Source organism: Erpetoichthys calabaricus, chromosome 18 (assembly GCF_900747795.2).
Source record: "Erpetoichthys calabaricus chromosome 18, fErpCal1.3, whole genome shotgun sequence".
Taxonomy (NCBI): Eukaryota; Metazoa; Chordata; class Cladistia; order Polypteriformes; family Polypteridae; genus Erpetoichthys; species Erpetoichthys calabaricus.
Window position 1 is genome coordinate 28863317 of NC_041411.2, and position 17404 is coordinate 28880720.

Sequence of the window (17404 nt, forward strand, 5' to 3'; positions counted from 1 at the left end):
TTGCTACAATATTACGAGTGGCAAAATCTACAGTTTGGTACATCCTGAGAAAGAAAGCAAGCACTGGTGAACTCAGCAACGCAAAAAGACCTGGATGTCCACGGAAGACAACAGTGGTGGATGATCGCAGAATCATTTCCATGGTGAAGAGAAACCCCTTCACAACAGCCAACCAAGTGAACAACACTCTCCAGGGGGTAGGCGTATCGATATCCAAGTCTACCATAAAGCGAAGACTGCATGAAAGTAAATCCAGAGGGTGCACTGCAAGGTGCAAGCCACTCATAAGCCTCAAGAATAGAAAGGCTAGATTGGACTTTGCTAAAGAACATCTAAAAAAGCCAGCACAGTTCTGGAAAAACATTCTTTGGACAGATGAAACCAAGATCAACCTCTACCAGAATGATGGCAAGAAAAAAGTATGGAGAAGGCGTGGAACAGCTCATTATCCAAAGCATACCACATCATCTGTAAAACACAGTGGAGGCAGTGTGATGGCTTGGGCGTGCATGGCTGCCAGTGGCACGGGGACACTAGTGTTTATTGATGATGTGACACAGGACAGAAGCAGCCGAATGAATTCTGAGGTGTTCAGAGACATACTGTCTGCTCAAATCCAGCTAAATGCAGTCAAATTGATTGGGCGCCATTTCATGATACAGATGGACAATGACCCAGAACATACAGCCAAAGCAACCCAGGAGTTTATTAAAGCAAAGAAGTGGAAAATTCTTGAATGGCCAAGTCAGTCACCTGATCTTAACCTAATTGAGCAGGCATTTCACTTGTTGAAGACTAAACTTCAGACAGAAAGGCCCACAAACAAACAGCAACTGAAAGCCGCTGCAGTAAAGGCCTGGCAGAGCATTAAAAAGGAGGAAACCCAGCATCTGGTGATGTCCGTGAGTTCAAGACTTCAGGCTGTCATTGCCAGCAAAGGGTTTTCAACCAAGTATTAGAAATGAACATTTCATTTCCAGTTATTTAATTTGTCCAATTACTTTTGAGTCCCTGAAATGAAGGGATTGTGTTAAAAATGCTTTAGTTGCCTCACATTTTTATGCAATCGTTTTGTTCACCCCACTGAATTAAAGCTGAAAGCCTGCACTTCAACTGCATCTGAGTTGTTTCATTTAAAATTCATTGTGGTAATGTACAGAACCAAAATGAGAAAAAAGTTGTCTCTGTCCAAATATTTATGGACCTAACTGTATATGAAGCATTCTTTAAGTTACACAAATGAGACATAAAAAAGTTATTTAGCCATCAGACAGACCATGGCAGGGTTGGGTCATTCCTGTTAGTGACTCTCATGGTCACACCTATTATGGAGGTCTTGTGTGGGCTTCAGTGATGTGGACAGGGCTTCGCTGTCACTCAATCCATCTAGAGTATGGTGCTCAGTTTAACCTGAGCTATGGGCCTTCTTCTTACTCGAGCATGGTGTTCACCGACAATCAGTGTAATTCACCTTCACTGTCACTCTTGTAAATTATGTCTCGGCTCTAATTGTCACTGAGTGTGAGAGTCTCATTCGTATACAAGGTGCTCATATTGTGAGCCTCTGTGTCATTCAGTGTGAGGACTTTATGTCATTTAGCACGTTGGCCTTGTGCTCATTCCTGTTACACAGATCTTATTTCGAAATGTTGTTCAGCATGTAGTCTTCACGGACATACAAGGCGCTTGGGTTGTTGGCCTTTTACTGTCGGTCATTCACTTAGAGTGTGATACTCATTTTCAGTCGTGCCACTTAGGCAATGTCCACACTACTACGTTTTCATTTACAAACTGTGTTTTGTAAAGTTAAATGTACTCTGTCCACACTAGTGCTTTCTCATCATTTACAAAAGTATCTCCATCCACACTAAAATGACTGAAAAAGCAAATGATGTGGCCGTTTGCCTGTGCGCATTGGGAAAAAAATCTTGAAGGAATGGTAACGCCACCAGCCACAGGATTTATTAGAAAACCAGTAACAGCGTACTGCACGATAACGTGCAGTGAATACACTTGACTTGAGCATTCTTAGTTTTCATCCTCTTTCTTTCTCTGTACGTTTAGCATTCGTTTGCTCAGAGGTTGATGTGCTTGCTGATTTCTGAGCGGCTCTTCTGTTCTCCACCCTAGCGGCCCGCTTCTTCTCTTCTTTCATCAGCATCTTTTCGCATTAAAACTGATTAAGTCAGTGTTTGTGTTACAATTACTTAGTACATTTTCTTTAATTTTTCACTTAAGCTGGCACTTAAGTCTTCAATCTGCCTCAAGAATGATTTAAGATATGAAGAGGTAGAGGAAGTGATGGCGAAGGTGGTAGGGAATGAGAATGGCGCCTGTACGCATGTGCGCTGCACTGCCGCCCTGCTGGCCACTGCAGAGAGTTGATTCTACAATAAAATAAAGTAAAATAAAAAGAGGAATAACCTTGGAGGTCAATCATCACCCCGAAAGTGGATAGTAGACGTCACGTAGTACATGTGTGCCAAATTTCAGGTCAATAGTTCAAACTGTTTGCGAGGTACAGGTGATTTAAAATCCTGGACAGACAAATGGACAGCCGCGGTAGCGTATAATATAAGAAGACTTTTTATGCATGTAGGTAACATTCAAACTGTACAAAACACAGTTTCGATGCATTCAGATAAACAACACAACAAGCGCCATGGAAAACAACTCCTCTAGGTCTGCTAGGTTGGAATACGGGTGACCAATCAGGTAATGAGATGGGTCCAGTCAGGGAAGGCGCGGACAAATCACAGCCCAATTAGTGTCTGCATTTTCAAAAGTCTGTGTGCTCAGCCATCCACCTTGCAACTCTGAGCCAACATTTTCAGAAGTATCCAGCTCTGGAGAACATTTTCAAATGGGGGTTTGGGGGTTTAAAAATGCTGGGATAGTGTGAACAAAAAGCAAAAACGCTGACTAATGTCTGCATACGTAAAACGATAATGTAGTAGTGTGGGTGAAGCCTCAGACAAATGGCTGTCTTTGTGATCTCCCTGTTTGTGTTTTTTCTTTTTTGTACATTTGCTTGGTTTTAAGGATTTTCTACTGATTTCTGTTTTTGTGATTTATTGTATTAGTCTTATTTTTCTGTTGTATTCGTTTGACACATATCTTTATGAGGTTTTGAAATACCGGAGAATTTTTGAGGTTTGTGAATCTACGTGATTTCATTTAATAAATTAAGCTAAATCAAAGCTTTGTTATTTTGGGCCAGAGATTAGCAGCTCCCCTCTCCCCTTTTGTGTGTTTTAAATGAAAACAGTAATGTATACCTAGCCTTACTATGGTGGGGTCACCTTAACTCCTGGCGCTAATTTTGTGCAGTGTGCAGGCCATACCAGGGCTCAGAATGCAGTGCTTGCTTTGATTTGGGCTGTGGATTTTGTTGCCACTTTCACTCCTAAATATCATTCAATACCTGAGGGTTACTGGCACTCAAGCCACTGTCCGATATTGGGCTTCATGGCCATTTAGGTAATTCAAGGTGTCATTTTCAATATCGCTCAGGGTGTGGGCTTCACGGTCACTCAGGTCACTTTGAGTTGTTGTTGCATAGTCACTTGAGTCCCTTAGCATGTCAGCATACTAAATTACGCAAAGGATTGAACTGGGCTGATAATCAATTCTTGCTAAAGTCCTAGATGTTAGATGAGGGTGAATAAAGCCATCCTCTGATGAGACATTCCTGTTTAAGCGTGAGATGCCAACGTTTCCACTACTCCTTCACCTCTGCCCTGACTGTTTATTTTTTTATGAGTCCTACCAGCATGTCTAGATCTAAAGTGAAACTGTTGCTGCCCCCCTGCTGATATTCCCTGTTGGAAGTTGACCAGACATAAAGGCCTGAAATTGTAGCCCAGACTGTTGTCCTAATTAGGGATGCAGAGGAGTAAGAGGAACACCTTGAATTGCTAAGGCTCTCCCCAGTTTTATGGGGAGTGAGGAGGAAATCAGCATCCCTTGCAGGACTCGCCCTCTCCCGTGTACAGCCATCACTGGCTGAAGGAAGCTATGGTGTCTTCTCTCGCACCCGCCTCATCATTTCAATGCGTTTGCTTTCTTTTTATCCTCCTTCACCCCTGAAGAGCAGAGGTGACCTTAGCAAATCAAAGGGCTATTTTAGACTGCCTGAAAAAAGGGAAAAGAGGCAAATATTATAAAAAGCACAGAGGTGCTTAGCCAGCATTCTCTCCAGATATATTGCGTTACCCCCACGGAGGCAGCAGCCATGAGGAGAGAGAGGCTCGAATGGTTCTTGATTGATCATGGGACTGACAACACTTTCCCAAGCTTTCAGGTGACCTTCAAGCCACGTCTTGCTGGGTACAGGTTTAATGGAAATGTAACAAAATATCCTACAGCCCCTGTAACGCTCACACAGAAGAAAAATCTATAGTGAATTTTCATGGCAGCGTCAGACTTTGATCTGCTTTCGCTGTGCTTGGTCAGCTTTATGTCTTCGGATTCTGTCGGGCAACTGCAGCAGCATTTTGTAGATGCGGAAAATATTAGGAGGGAAGAAAGAATAGAAGCGTATGAGAATTGTATAGATGTCTTTAACCAGATGGATAGAATTATGGGCCGTCTCTGTTTAGCTTTCGTGATCACAGATGGATTCCTTAGTGTCAATGTGACTTGAAATGCAAGCTTCGGCTGATGGATTTTGATCTGTAACAGGCTCTGGTGGCTGTGATGATAGATTCCCTGTGGCGTCCTCATCAGCTTATTCCTGTACAGCACATACAGTATGTACCTCTTATTCCAATAACCTTGGCTTGAGTGCCTTTTATGTGGATCATGTATGTTCCCCCTGTGTTCACCCGTTAAACCCCACAGACTTTCATTTGGGAGACTGTGTATGAGGTCACAGACTTTGGCAGGGCAGGTTACTGCCATTCAGTCACAATTATGGCACCCAGAAACAATTATAGATCACCTCTTTAGTCAGGATGCGTGTTTATAAAATGGACTTGTAGTCTCTTTCAAGGTTGGACCAACGAGGAACTTGCATCCGTCACTATCAAAAATGTGAGTTCCTGGCTTGAGTACTTTAACAGCAGTGCCACACAAGCCATCCATCCATCCATCCATTTTCCAACCCGCTGAATCCGAACACAGGGTCACGGGGGTGTGCTGGAGCCAATCCCAGCCAACACAGGGCAGGAACCAATCCTGGGCAGGGTGCCAACCCACCGCAGGACACACAAGCTATGGCCAGTTTAAAATTGATTGAACTTATTTCTGAAGCCATCTCTTAAAGAACTTCATATTCTTTTGGACAAGATGAACGTAAAGACAACGCAGAAAAATGAAGATGGATGGAATCGATGGACGAATTAGTCACTAACAGGCTAAGCATTCGTATGTCTTCCCAATATGTTCTCTTTGACTGCAGCTCTTTTCTAAAGCCGATAGATGGACACACAGACAGACGCACGTGAACAGACACAGATGAGCAGGTGGATTTCTGCGGTGGTCTTTATTCATCACTGGATTCCTGCAATCACTACTGATAAGCACTTGTAGCCCCACCCTAAACAGTTTGGCGGCACTGCAGTGGGTATGCATCGCTACGAATCCTGTTTGACTTGAGCCGAGTCCTCATGGTCACATGATCAAGGACACTTAGGAACACGTAAACAGACTCAAAGTGGACTCCCTATGGCAAGGTCTGATGGGTGCATTTGTGGGTCTTGTTTAAATACTTTGGCAGCCCATCAAAGTAATCCATTTGATTTGACTGTATGTAGGAAGTGGCATTATGGATCTTTGGATGAATGGGGATAGAGCCATGAATGGATATGGAGATTCTCTAACAAGCTGTCTCTGCATTTGTGGATCTTATTTGTCAAAGTAAGCAGTTTGAATGGACCAGACTGTCACAGTCGTCTAAAAGGCAGTAGGACAGACAAGTGAGATGAGCAGTGGACGGTTGGTCGGATTCTTTTCACTGTCTTTAACGGGCTGTAGCTTTATTTATCTGGACCCTTTAGCAGCACTACTTAGCACGACTTAGCCATAGAAATGATGTGAGTTTGTATTGAACTGATGCCTTCAGCTTTTTCTGAGAAGATCCGTCAGATGGTTATATACAGATGGACAGACAGATTGCGACTCATAAACAGAGATTAATGGCCAATTAGGTTCCAGTAGCAGTCTCTAAAGATCTGATGCCACATTTGCAGTTCTTATTTGAATAGTCTGCTTAGCCATGGCAACACGCTCAGTTATAACTGAACTGATTCTTAATGTCGATGGTGTGGTGGAACAGCTTCAAGATCCTGGGTGCGACTCCAGGTTGGATGTACCAACATGAAGGGCTTGCATATTTTCCTATTCTTGTTACATCCCAAAAATGTATCATTTATTTCAAAAGGTAACTGGAGTCTGGTCCAGTCCAATCATGTGTGTGTGTGCCCAGTGATAAGCAGGCCTCCTGTTCAGAGCTGGTTGGATTCTCGTCTTGCAGCTGATGCTACTGATGTGGACTTCATCCAAAAATGGATTAAGTAGATTCAATAATGGATGGATGGTTGGCCCACTGGGGTTGTGTGTGTGAATTTGCTCCATGTGATGGACAGTCTCGGACTAATTCTTGACTTCATCGTTTTATGATCCTGTAATAGAATTAAGTGGGTACAGTGAATGGCTGGACGAATGCCTTTTCATGCTGAATGAGTTTTCTATTGATAGACCGAGTGGCACATACAGTAAGTAGAGGCCTTTATATTCTTGCAGTGGATTCTAACTAGCTTCTTTAATACATGAACACTGTGTTGAGGTTTTCTACAGAGGCCCAGAGTCCTTGTAGCCCATTTTCCCTTGTCCTGTGTGTTGCCCGGCAGGTTCATTCTGGCATGCTGTTTTTCTTTGAGTTGGTCTCCAGTGCTGAGGATGTTGGGACAGATAATGCTTGGCTGACTCTCTCTAGAGTGCTGCTCATTCCCTGCCTGGTCACAAAACATCACATCAAAACGAATGCTGTTGTTCGGCCATATCTACTCAAAGGGAGCTATAATGCACAATAATGAGAAATTTGAACAGAGATTGTGCCACAAAGTGCACACCTGCGGGGCTCCTGGGCTTTTCCTGCTGATTCCACCTGCTGCTGTCATTCTTCACCCTTCTTCTCGATTCAGGAGGCACCCCCTATCTCACCTGCACACTGACTGACAACGATTGCAGTCAGTTACATCATGTCTGCACACCACAGGACACTCCTCACTCCTCCCGAATGGTCTGTGAGTGTGAGAGTAGAAGAGGTCAATCCAGTATGCCAATATAAAGCATGGCTAGGTGTTGTCTCCTCTCTGGTATTTACCTCAGCTCCTGTGAGCTGCATTCTGCTCTTATTCAAATTGACAAATTCAAGATGACACTGCCTGGGGGGCCTCATTACAATGATGAGCCCAGACGGCCAGATATGTCACTCTCTTAGACTCCTCCTCGACATAAGACCCCAGTGGATGCGAGGCTGCACTACGCAATGCCTCATTGACACCCTGACCCTCCAAAACGTTGTGCCTCAATTGCCCATTATGTCTTTTTTTCATTAAATGCTCAATTATTTTTCTTTAGACTGAGAATACCAGTGTGCTATAAACCTTGAGGGGTCTGTGGAACTGATGAACAAGTTCTTCCACTTGTCTGGGGTGACTAAGCTCCCACTGCTTGTTCATTGGCATGAAAAACACACAACACCGATTAAGACAGGCTGGGAGAAGGTGGTGCAGTGAAATGTATTGAAGCCACCAAACCCCTGGGCTGATCTTGATTGTTCCAGTGTGCTTTTCCTCCTTCTCCAATCTTGTGCATTGGGAGACTACCCAATGGCATTAAGTTTTGTCTGGGGGACTTGTCTGCTGCAGATGCAAGGTGAGGTTTGGGGCATCTGGAGCTATGCTTGTGTCTTCAGGGCTGCTTAAGCAAAGTCCTTCAAGAAAGCACTACACAGAATTAAGAGTGAAGGACTGACGGACCCTGAAGAGTGGAGGAGTAGGTGACCTTAAAGAGAAGCCTAAAAAGTGAAGGGCTAGCTTGTGTAATCCCACCAGCTCATAAGAAAATTGTGGAGGCTCAGTTGATACTACTGGAGGCCTCAAGCAGATTAGCACTAATTCTTGAACTGCCCCATCATTGGAGGGCACCTCCATTTTCCAATACATTGATACAGGAAGGACACACCTTTCTCAGTCTGAACCATTCCTGGATAGCAAGAAAGCCTAGCACTGGATAAATTCCCATAAACCCACATACTCACAACCCTTTATGGGACAGCGGTTTGTCATCAGTTGTCTACTTTGCACAAGTCTGGGATATGAGAGGAAGCAGCAATGCATGGGGAAAGCCAGATTGAATAAGCAGGGATGCATTGTTTTGCCTTTAATTGGGGGGGCACATCTGTTATAGAGGGGCATGCTGTCTTACCTGTTACCTCAACTCGGCAGCACATTGCTTTTTGTCTTAACCAAGTTCAAGAGTTATTTGTAGTTTTCCAGTCCACTGCCCATATTTGTCATGTGCCTTGGAATTAATCCTAGGAATCACAATAAAGTCTGACGAGGATAAGAATTTGTTCTGCCCAAGAGTAAGATATGAGACAAAGTTATAAATAATAATAATAATAATACATAAATTAATATATGAACAAGGAAAAGGGAACATAATAAAGTAAGATATTGCGCTAAGCTGCACGTAATTGTTCTCATTTCGCAACAGCATCAAGAGTAATACTACAACGAGCACTGAGATGGAAAAACAGAGTCAGCCAAAACACCAAATGAGAGCAAAGCCCGATAACAGCCATGTTTAATTAACGATGAATGATCGACAGTTGTATATTCAGAAGAATCGCCTTTCCGGCTGTTATGGCCACAGGAAACACCTTGTAACGTAACAGCTGCTTAAACTAAGACTATTCTGAATGTGTTCCTGATCTTTCAGAATCGTGTGTCGTGCTGTGATCCCCCCTTTATTTATCCAGTGCCCCAGGAGTCTCCACCAACCTTCTTAAACCTTCCTTGGCTCGTAAATTGAGGTGCGAATGTTCCAGGGGTATGTGGAATGCAGAGCTCAGTGTACCCACGTGGCATCTCGCTGTCAATCACCCATCCAGCCCCACCTACCCTCAGGGTCACATCCTGGCTACTATAACACAGTTTGCATCAACGACCACATGTGTGATGACATTGCTTGTGATTCACATAACTGTGCTCATCCACACTGATGATCTTTATGTGTGTGCCATCAATCACACCAACAACTCCAGGAACACCACTGAGTTTCATCAATGCAACTTGCTTTAACAATGCCTCACGTGGAGTGGAGTGTACTGCAAAATTTGAGAAATTGTTCGATCATCGCTATTGCAAATCTACGTTTTCCTTGTGGCCAAAAATCGTAACTTTGCCAACACTTTATTTTTTGTCTGACAGTGCATTCCTGGTGAAGTTAGGAATAGTTTACTAAATTAGAAAAATTAATAAAATCCTATTACTCCTTTTCCAATGAGTAGGACCAGATTTGCATCACTCTGAGATTTTTGAGCTCATTAGGATTGTTTTTCTACTCTGAGACACTTGATAAATATGGGCACTGGTTTTGCGTTTAGAAGGTGATGGGTAACAAAACAGGAACCAGTCCTGGATGTGATGTCAGTACTTGAAGAACACTCACACTCTTACCCACACTCTCTCATACAACCATCATGTATTTGGTGTTTGTAGAAAAGGCAGAGGAAGAAGAAAGGTATAAATTCCACCCAGATGGGGACCAAGCCTGCATATGAATTCACGTGTGAGGACCTGAATAACATTAACAAAAAGTAATATGGCTATAATCAATAAAAATGAAATATATGTTGTTTAATTAAATCATATTCAATGCATCATACAATACTAAATATCTTCTAATATACGCTACCGTGGCTGTCTGTTTGTCTTTCCAGGATTTTAAATCACCTGTAGTTTGCAAACCATTTGAACTATTGACCTGCAATTTGGTACACATATACTACGTGACGTCTACTATCCACTTTCGGGGTGATGATTGACCTCCAAGGTTATTCCTCTTTTTATTTTTATTTTATTGTAGAATCAACTCTTGGCAGCGGCCAGCAGGGTGGCTGTCGCATGCGCCGTTCTCATCCCTACCACCTTCGCAATCACTTCCCCTACCTCTTCATATCTTAAATCATTCTTCAGGCAGATTGAAGATTTAAGTTCCAGCTTAAGTGAAAAATATAGAAAAATGTACTAAGTAGTTACAACACAAATACTGACTTAATCAGTTTTAATGCGAAAAGATGCGGACAGAAGAAGAGAAGAAGCGGGCCGCTAAGGTGGAGAACAGAAGAGCTGCTCAGGAAGCAGCAAGCACATCAACCTCTGAGCAAACGAATGGTAAACGTACAGAGAAAGAAAGAGGATAAGAACTAGGAATGTAGTACGCTGTTACTGGTAGAAAATAACATGCAGCATGTTGCCTCCCACAACCTTAGAATTGTATTCAGTGAGTTTGGAAAATCAATGGATGGATGAATGGATGGAGAGATGAGTGGATGGAATGATAGATAGATAGATAGATAGATAGATACTTTATTAATCCCGATGGGAAATTCACATTCTTCAGCAGCAGCATACTGATACAATAAATAATATTAAATTAAAGAATGATAATAATACAGGTGAAAAAAAAAAAAACAGACAATAACTATGTATAATGTTAAATATTAACGTTTACCCCCCCTGGTGGAATTAAAGAGTCGCATAGTTTGGGGGAGGAACGATCTCCTCAATCTGTCTGTGGAGCAGGACAGTGACAGCAGTCTGTCGCTGAAGCTGCTCTTCTGTCTGGAGATGACATTATTTAGTGGATGCAGTGGATTCTCCATAATTGATAGGAGCCTGCTGAGCGCCCTTCGCTCTGTCACAGATGTGAAACTGTCCAGCTCCATGCCAACAATAGAGCCTGCCTTCCTCACCAGTTTGTCCAGGCGTGAGGCGTCTTTCCTCTTAATGCTGCCTCCCCAGCACACCACTGCGTAGAAGAGGGCGCTCGCCACAACTGTTTGATAGAACATCTGCAGCATCTTATTGCAGATGTTGAAGGAAGCCAGCCTTCTAAGGAAGTATAACCATACCATACACACTGCAAAAGCACAGCAGTTAGAAGTTATCTAATGGAGAGCTGTCAGATATACCGTGAGCCTCAGGTAAACGCTGGAGCTCTTGGTTTTGTGGACCACAGACCATAGATGTGATGGCACTTTGTTTCTTTGGTAGTTGTAGTGCTGTATTACGGCATTTCATTTTTTATAGCTGCATTTGGTACACCTGAAGGAAACACAGATCCCGTGGGTTTTTGAGCAGATATCACTGCCCCAGGATGTTCTTTCTGGTTATGCCTGCATACAACATGCCCCTGCCATCAGTCCAGCCACTTGTTTGTCCCAATTTCCTTGGGCTTCATCTGTTCTCTGCCACCATCTCCCAGTTGAGTTCCAACAGGTCTGTGCCAATGAGGTGCCACAGTGCAATGTAAGCTGGGGTCCAGCCAGGTCTGAAGGTTATGATGATGGAGTGCAGCTTGGCCAGTGTCAATGGGCTTCAATGACTGACTTGCCATATTCTTGGTTACACCTGTTAGAATCGGTGAGCTGCATTCGCTTTTGCATCTTTGGGGTGTAGAGGCTGATGTAGTAGTTGTGTACCACCTCTTTCACAGCCTCTTTCTCCGTCCTGATGTCTCTTGTTCTCTCAGGGGCATGAGGCCAGAGTGAAATTTCCTGAAAAAGAAGTTGTTACAATTCTTATCCTTCTCCAGGTTCTCTACTTTAGAGAATAAGACCACTTCACGCTTGGATTCCTCCTCAAGGTAAAGAGGACTGAGGATTGGATGAATGTTGGGTAGGTCTTCATCTATGCTTGCATGGCTCTGAATGAGGGTGTTCTTACTCTTTATTCTTTCATTACAGTGTATTATTTATAATTACAGCACATGCAAGTGGCTCACTCAGAGTCACATAGGAGATCAGAGATGCTAATTGGTACCAGTTAAGGCTACTTGAAGGATTCACATGGGTCTTTGGGAATCTGGGAATTGCATCCATGGGTCCTTACATATGAATAAGTGCTGGTATGAAGCCTGAAAGCATTGGCCCTTCTTGTCAGGCTCGGATCTCTTCTCAACAACTTGCCCTCTGTGAGTCACTCTTATTGGCGCCCAAGTGCCTTGAAGCTTACCGGTCACTGCCTTGCCCCTTAGCCTTCTAGAATATTCTTCCAGCACTACGCGCCTATGCCCCTTTCTAATAAATAACAGGCCTCTACCACAAGTTAGTGTGTCTCTCATCCAGGGCTGTGTGAGGTTTACCTGGAAGGCGTCCCTTTGTGTTCCCGACACTGCTGAGCTGCTTTGCCTTACTGACGTGTTACTGAAAGGTGCTTCTTGTTTTCAGCAGTGTGAAGACACTTGTCAACGCTGTGGTGTTGCTGTGAGGCAGTTCGTCACCCAAGTCACTCTAGAACTGTTAAGAAAGCCTTTGTTCTGACACCTGTACTTGTTGTGTTGTCCCTGTGGTTTCTCTGTGACAGTGTAAACTAGTGAAGCTCTGTAGATGGACTTCTAATGATCTGGAAAGGGTTTTGTGTAATGTACAAAAATGTAAAAAAAAAGGAACAGACATGAGTCTACTTTGTACAAAATGTTTTTAAGGTGCTTCATCCAGGGACAACAATTTCTTAGCCTAGGTAGCATGATAAGAATCATATTTCCCAAGATGTACTGGCTGCTGCTGATTGATTCCATAATTTGTTTCCACACACCTAAGTTGTCTCTTTCTTGAACATTGGTGTCCCCCTCAGGACACAATACAGTGCAATATAATTTATTGTTGTGTAGCCCAAAATCACACAAGAAGTGCTGCAATGGGCTTTAACAGGCCCTGCCTCTTGACAGCCCCCCCGCCTTGACTCTCTAAGAAGACCAGGAAAAACTCCCAAATGCCCCAAATGGAAGAAACCTTGGGAAAGACAGTTCAAAGAGAGACCCCTTTCCAGGTAGGTTGGACGTGCAGTGGGTGTCAAAAGTGAAAGGGGTCAATACAATACACAGAACAAAACACAAGTAATCTTCAATACAGTATAATAGTGCAATAGAAATATCACAAGTACAGAGCAGAATCCAACAGTAGATGATATCCCATAATACTATTTGGATTTGTTCAGCGTCCTGGAGACCTTGGCCATCAAGCTGCCTCCCCCTATTGGCCAATCCAAAGCTGAGTCAGCGCTGGGTCAGCCAATCCAATGAAAGGACCCCTCTACCCGATGATTCCTGTGATCCTCCTTCAGAGATGATCACAGTGGTCTCAGAGAGTTTGAATCCAGAGACAAAACCAGTGCAGGGGATATAAAAGTCTACTTCTGGCTCATTTCCTTGCCCATTGTGAGTACATGACAGCCAATGAGTTGTATGCAGCTGGTTGGATTATTTGGATGGTGTATCCTCTTGAGAATGAGTGTCTCAGAGCTTGTATTGTGGCAAGAGGGACTTGTCATGGAAGTGGTGACATGTGAATTAGTGTTAACGTATACGGTTGTCTCTGTGTCTTAAGCTGGAGATTTTCTGCTTTCCACTGTGGATTGGGGTTTTGAAGGAGAAAAGTGTTTACGATCATTTGCTTCCTGGTGCGTTTCATTCAATTCTCTTGTCATTGACTAATGTCATTAAGGATCTGTGGTAATCAACTTATTGTAAAACCCAGAGTCCTTGAGCAGCTGTTACAGCAGTGGGGTGCCTGTTGTCACCAATTCTTGTCCTCTGCTTGTTGCTGATTTTTTTGGAGGAGACAGCCAAGCCTCCTGATGCTCCGGTCCAAAGTCCGGCACATTCAGAATTTGTATTGTCGCTCATCCACCTGCTAGTCTAAGCCGTCAGATTAATTGGACGTTTTGCCCGATTCGAGGTCTGGTTTTAGTGGTCCTTCTTTTATAATCTTGTGATTCTAACTTTGAGACTTCAGTCCATACTCTTTTCTTTCTTGGTATCCTAGTACTGTATCTTTTAAGTGCAGATACCTACGTTTTTATTGAACATGACTCTTCTGGATGTTTTCATAACGCCAGAGCCTGAACTTGTCAGCCTCTGGGTACTTGTCTTTTATTTCACAACTGACAACGGCTGATGCTGTTACACTTCAGAGGTCTGATGTCATTTAAAATGCATGGCATTGATCTCTTTAGACTCCCCATATCTGAGTTTTATTTTATCATCTGAGATTCTGATCCCGTTTGAACTGTCTTTAATAACATATAGCTGTGATGCCATTAGATTCCAAAGTCTACGTTCATGATCCTGTTGGACTTCAGAAGTTTGAACATGGCTTTGCAACCTAAAAAGCACCTATCGCCATTAGGCTTGGATTTTATTTTATACAGTAGGATACCTGGCATGAGTAAAGCTTGAGGGTGCCCTGCAGTGGTCCGGCAGGCCATATTTAAATAATTCTTGCTTTATATCTAGGGCAGCTGGTTAGACTCCCATTCCCAAGTACAGTGTCATGCAAAAAGTGTGCTTAGAAAATGAATTGAATCTGAGGATCTGATCTTGTATGTGTTATCTCTATATTTATATAACATCCAATGTCTGTCTGTCTGCTTTTCATGAGAGAACTACTTAACGGATTTAGATTGGGTTTTTTTCTATAATTTGTTTGAACATTCCAATAGATTTTGCAGCTTCTCTCATTGCGCTAAGTATCATAGTTTGCTTGCGAATCCGAGAGAGATACGGCGGGCAGTTACAGTATTATTCTTGACGTTGTTGTGAAGAGGCCCAGTTCAATGCATGATTGCAGAGCACTTCATGAGAGTGGCCCAAACCTTCTTTTTGAGCATAATCACATGTCTATTATTATTATTATTATTATTATTTTTATTATTATCTAAGTGATGAAGCATTAAATTATAAAATTCTATTTTGCAACTTGGTGTGCCATTCAATTGTGACGTCATTCATTTTTAAATGTGATCTCCCACTCCTCACTACTTCTCATGTCCTACTCTGGGTTAAGAGAAATTCTTAGCAAGTCAGACTTTAGTGCAACCCCTAGGAGTAATTCTGTGTCACTTGAGAAATGCGGACAGTGGTTTCCTTCTGTTTGATACAGGTGAATTTCATGAAGTGGTCCAGGGCAAGATCTTATTATACTTAAGAAGCTTGCATCCTTTCTCATAATTTTTGCTGTTGACCCTGTCAGGCTCTCCTTTTCCTGGACAGATTTTCTAATATAGACCTGTGTAGAGCGTGCCAGAAATCAACCCAGTATGGTTTGCCAGACCATTACCACACACACTCGCATAGAGGCCAACATTCACACTCACGCTGACTAATTCATGCCATATTGATGGAAACTAGACTAGTGCTGCTGCTTTGCAGTAAGGAGACTGTGGAAGATTGTGGGTTCACTTCCCGGTTCCTCCCTTGTGTGGATAGCGCTTTGAGTACTGAGAAAAGCGCTATATAAATGTAATGAATTATTATTATTATTATTATTAATGGGGAATGAGCTGTGTGTGCAGGCACAGGGAGAAGACTCCGACTCCACAGAGATGGCGACCAGTTTGGAAGCTGAGCGCTGATGAGTGGAGCTACTCTGCCAGTGGGTTTTCTCTGCTTTCAGACACGTCAGTTTTATTTGTTGTAATCCAGTGAGCTGATTGTGTTACATTGTATGGGACTGATTTTTATATTCACAATCTCAAGATCTTACCCAGTTAAACTTAAGAAGCCTGCAAAGCATTTTTATGTTTGTTTCTGATACTATTAGAATTCAAGTACCTCAAGTTTGCATTATTATAAAGTGGCTTGATTTTATTATATAAGGACCTCATTGTCTAAGCCTTCACTTTAGGGGGCTGATTCTTTTAGATTTTATTGTATAATCTAGTGGCATTGATCCATTAAACTCAAACATGACATCAAATTCTCATACTGGCCCCATCTAATTCATGGTCATGGGGGCAAGTGCCTGTACTGGTAGCACTGGGTGCAAGGCATGAATCAGCCCTGGATGAGGTGTAGGTCTACTGCTGGACACATCTGGTGTTAGTTTAGAATTGATAAGTAGCTTAACCTGCATGTCTTTAGGATATGGGAGGTAAACTAGATGGACATGGGAGGAATGTGTGAATTCCATATAGATGGTGACCAAGTATGGGATTCAAACCTGGGACCCTGACCACTAACCACCAGAACTTCAGATTGTTTTTCTCTTATGGCTCCATCAGACTTCAGGCGCCTAATGTTGCAAAGGCTTCAGTGCTGCATATGATGAAGACATAGAAAGACAACCCTGTTGAACGTGCAGGATATGGTGGGCCTCCATCATCTAATCAACAGAGGCATACATCAGAGTACTTTAATTTTACAAAAGAGAGAGTTTGCTAATGGCAGTGACTAAGCTTCAATCTGTTAAAAGTATCTGCGAGCCGAAGCCTGTGAAGCCTCTCACCAGGCAGCTCCTCCAGTGGTTGTAAATGAGTGTGTGTCACGCGGCACAATAGCAAAGTGGAATTGCATTATTGAGTTTGCAATTTTAATGCCATTTACAAGGAGAATTATGTGAAAAGAAGAGAATTTTCTGCGGTTGAGTGGCTTGGGCAGGCTAAGGAAAAGAAAATTGAAACACTTTTGTTTTAGAGACTAGATGGAGAGAAGGAGAAGTTTAGTCGTCAGATGTGTGGGCCATGTGTGGCTTAAAACTCCCATCGGTGAGAGAAAAAGTCATCGAAAAGAAAAGAGCTGCTAGCTGGATGTCTTTCCCTGGACTTTTTGATCCAGGCTGCCATTTTGTTTTGGGGGTACCCACCCAGATTCATACCTGACTGTGAAGAATTCTTATAGCTTGTCTGGTGTCTGCCAAATTTTTATCACGGCTCAGCTGTGTTGTAGGTTTTGTGAATTTATTTACAATGATTTATATTTGTTATTATTTTATAGTGATGAGGTCATAACTCATTGTATTCTTATTCATGTCTTGACATAACGCCTGTTTGTGGTTTTCATGGAGGGGATATCAAGGTGCAGCATCTTTGCTTTATGCAGATGATGTTGTCTACTTTGCCACACCTGAATTTGACCCTTGACACACACTCGAGTGATTCGCGGCAAAGTATGAAGCGACTGGAATGAAGATCAGCATCTTCAAATCTTTTTCAGAAAAGTGCGTATTGCATTTCCAAGTGTGGGGAGAACAGCTGCCCTTAGTGGAGGGGTTCGAGTATCTTAGGGTCTTGTTCACGAGTGACAGAAAAAGGGAACATGTGATCGACAAGTGGATTGGAGCAGCGGAAGCTGTTCTGTGGGCTCTGTAGTGGTGAAGTCAGAGCTGAGTCTG

General features: G+C 42.9%; 1 protein-coding gene across 2 annotated transcripts in view; it reads left to right on the forward strand.

Moving 5' to 3' along the window:
* Window positions 1-17404, forward strand: part of bsna (bassoon presynaptic cytomatrix protein a) — a 344908-nt gene that overhangs the window by 86184 nt on the left and 241320 nt on the right. The gene's annotated exons all lie outside the window — the stretch shown is intronic.